Below are 3,481 nucleotides of genomic sequence, written 5' to 3'. Positions count from 1 at the left end.
AATGGGAAAAGGGAATGAAGCTGCTCAAAAGGAAGGGATTACTGAGTTGAGGAGGACAGGAGAGGGAGTAGGGGAAAGAGCCATATCTATTTATGTAAGCAGGGTGGTTTGGACAACTGTACTGTGGATTTCTGCTGGTTTATGTAAAGGAACAGTTAAGCCTTAATATTTTTTTGTCTTCCTTTTTCAATTCTTTCTCCTTTTTCTCTCTCCTTACTTTCTTACATATTTATTTCCTTTTTTCTTTCTTCTTCCAGTTTTGCATGTGTATATCTGGTAATATGAACAAGTAATTTGAAGACAACACTATATAATGTAACAAATACTGTGAAATTCATGTTACTTTGTTTAGTGAAATTCTGTATCATTTGTAATTTTTGTTTTAATAGTACTTTGTACTCTCTTTAAAATTTTTCTCTTAAACAAGATGCTGTGACAAAATGGCATGGTATTGACGAAATAAATGAAAAAGCAAAGAGACATACAGATCAATGAAACAGAACAGAGCATACAAAAACAACTCCAAACACATTTAACTGCTACTTGATCTTTGTTTGACAAAGGTGTCAAAAATTTCTGCTGGAAGAAATATAGCCTCTTTAACCTATTTTATTTTCTAGCATCTTGAATGTTTCTGTCTTAATCCTCAGGTCTTCGATCTGATGAATGTGACCTAACACGCTAGCCTCATGTGCATGGAGCTGTTGTCATGAGTCTGCATCTTTATCATAGTTATCACTACTGGAGTTGCCTTGTTTTCTTCCCTGTTTGTTCATCATCTTCCTCAACCAGAAAAAGAGATGATTTCTCTGAGAGGAAGTATCACAACTGTCTTATTTGCAACTGTATTCTTTCTTTATATCTTTTTAAAGGCAGAATCTTGCTTATGTAGTCCAGGCTGGCCTTGAACTCATGATTATGCTCCTGCCTCAGTCTCTCCAGTTCTAGAGTTGTAGCTGTGTTCCACCATGCCTGGCCCCTACTGTGATTTTAGGGCCTAAGTCAGGGGAGGCCACATCATCTTAATATTGTACCATCAAATTATTCAGATCCCATTACCAATAATAAAGTTAAGTCTTAGAAAAACTTGAACTATGACATTTGTGATTTTTATATTTGATTTGCCTGTTTTATCCTATGTTATATAATAGGAAGGAAAACAAAGCTTTTCTGAGGACCCTCAATTTGTGGACATAAGGCCCTGCCTGTGTTTAGCAAGACACATTCACTGTGCATGACAGACACAGGACATGAACTGTCTGGATAACACAGGAATTTACTGCCCCTCCGGACTGAAAGGTTCAGGACGTCTCAGTTTTAAGTGCTGCTGAAAGCAGGTGTTCAAATGACGTCATAGTGAGGGTGTCTAGCGGTCAATGACTATTTGTTTAATTAATCAATGAATAAATACCTCTCCCATTGGGTTGTTTTGAAGATTAGAAGATGCACTATATTTACAGCCCTTGGTTCCTTGCCTGGAGCTAGTAAACATGCAATAGGAGTGGTTTTATTTATTATTATTATTACTCTTGTCATTACCACCATCAAAAACTTTGCTTTCAACTCAACAGACATATTTCAGTGTTTATGGCTGTCCTGTGAGAGAAGAAAGCGTTCTGACCTTGTCTGCACAGTCACCTGGGATAGACCTGACTTCTGGGAGACAGAGGCGAAGGCCTGAGGGTGTGGGGCTTCCCAGCAGGGGCAGCACTGTGGACAAATTCCTGTCTCAGCCTCTTAATCATTTGACCATTGAGTCCTACTAAAAATAAGTGTTAATTTAAATATCAAAGTCAAGTATACAGTTTTTAAAAGGTAACACAAATGGAGTACATATCAGATGAAACTCCAAGTTCTGCCTCTCTAATATACTTTATGCGTTAAGAATTTTCCTTCATGATTTGCTTATCTATAAACCTTTCCAAGGTTGGAAAGACAGCATGTGGAAAGTGTTATGAGCAGATGACAACCTCAGGTCAGGTGTCACCCTGGCCTACATCCTCTTCTTTCCTTTGGAACTTGGACAGAAGGAAAGACATACAAGAGGTGAATTGACTGGGAAAGATTTAATTGGACAGCTTCCCTGCAATATTTTGTGGGATGAGGGAGTCTCAAGAAAGAAACTGAATTCAGAACACAAAGTTACTTACACAGCTGTGATCGTTGGCCTGAAAACCTCCTACTCTAACAGTCTCAACACTGCTGTGTATTCAGCAACCAGAGCCACACTCCTCTCTGCTGCGGGCAGGGAGGTTTGGGAGTGGTTCCCAGCTTCCCTCCAAGTGATATCTGTCAATCTCTAGAGACAGTTTTTCAATTAAGGAGAAGCTACTGCACAAGATGCTGTCTCTTAGGTAGGTAGAGGCTGGGGACACTGGCAATGCATGGGACAGGCCCCTACATGGTTCTTTAGCTGCACTGTCAGTGCTGAGCAACCATGGACCAAGCCAACAGGAGATTCTTTTTTTTTTACATGTTACATAGATAGGCAATTTTTTCATGAATACTTTATTTTTATTAGTATATGTTTGCCATCCATATGAATGCATTCAGCAGGAGGCATTAGTACCTGTATTTATTGTATCTTAATTCTTTTTACTTCCCTTCCCCTCCGCTCTGCCCCTCTCCCTCCATCCTTAGATCCTCTTCCCTTCTCCAAATAATCTACCTCTGTTTCCTATTGTCTGTCTTTTGTTTTGCTCTTTAAATTATTTATACTTTGAGTTCCTCATATAAGAAAAACCATGCAATATTTAACCTTCTGGCCTACGTCATTTAGCATTACGGTCTCTTGAGACCAGTGCAGAGAAAGGAAAAGTGAGTTTCTTCCGAGCACTTTGATAGGTAAATCTATCAAAAAAAAGAGGAGGCTGCACAAAATGTAGCTTCTGTGGCATAATAGAGCACGTCCCATCTCACAGCAGCAAGTCTGCAGACCAAGTCTCGGCAGCCTGAGTCCGTGACCTCTCAGAGCTTCCCTGGTTGTCCTTCTGCTTCCTGTCCTCCCTGTCTCCCTACATAATCTTCAAAGGAAATTGGCCCTTACCCCATGCTGATAGTAATAAGCAGCTACAGAGCATTCTCATCCCACTGCCCTCTCAGCCAGCCTGGACCCCTCTTCAAGGCACTGAGTCCCCATGAGGTGTCCCAACTTCAAGAGGCAATCAGGATGCAGCTGTTAGAATGAGGGCCCACAGTAGGTAGTGACATGGCTTCTGCCCACACTGAGCCTCTGTTCACACTACTTACTTCTTTGAAACAGGGCTTTGCAGACATCATCTAAGACTCTCCTGGGAAGTTTGCTGAATCTCACCTTCTGAGCTGGACTCCATGGGTGCAGAGTCAGCAGGTCCAGGGCTCCAGGGACCAACATGGCCAGTCTGCCTGGGTTTTCCCCAGTGCATGCTCTGCTAGGAGCTCTGTGTCCCAGAAGTTGGTTGGATATCCTGGTTGGGGCCAAAGAGTTTGCAAGAGGCAAGAC

The sequence above is a fragment of the Octodon degus genome, unplaced genomic scaffold (genome assembly GCF_000260255.1).
Source record: "Octodon degus isolate 3935 unplaced genomic scaffold, OctDeg1.0 scaffold00095, whole genome shotgun sequence".
NCBI lineage: Eukaryota > Metazoa > Chordata > Mammalia > Rodentia > Octodontidae > Octodon > Octodon degus.
This window is presented reverse-complemented; position numbering follows the sequence as displayed.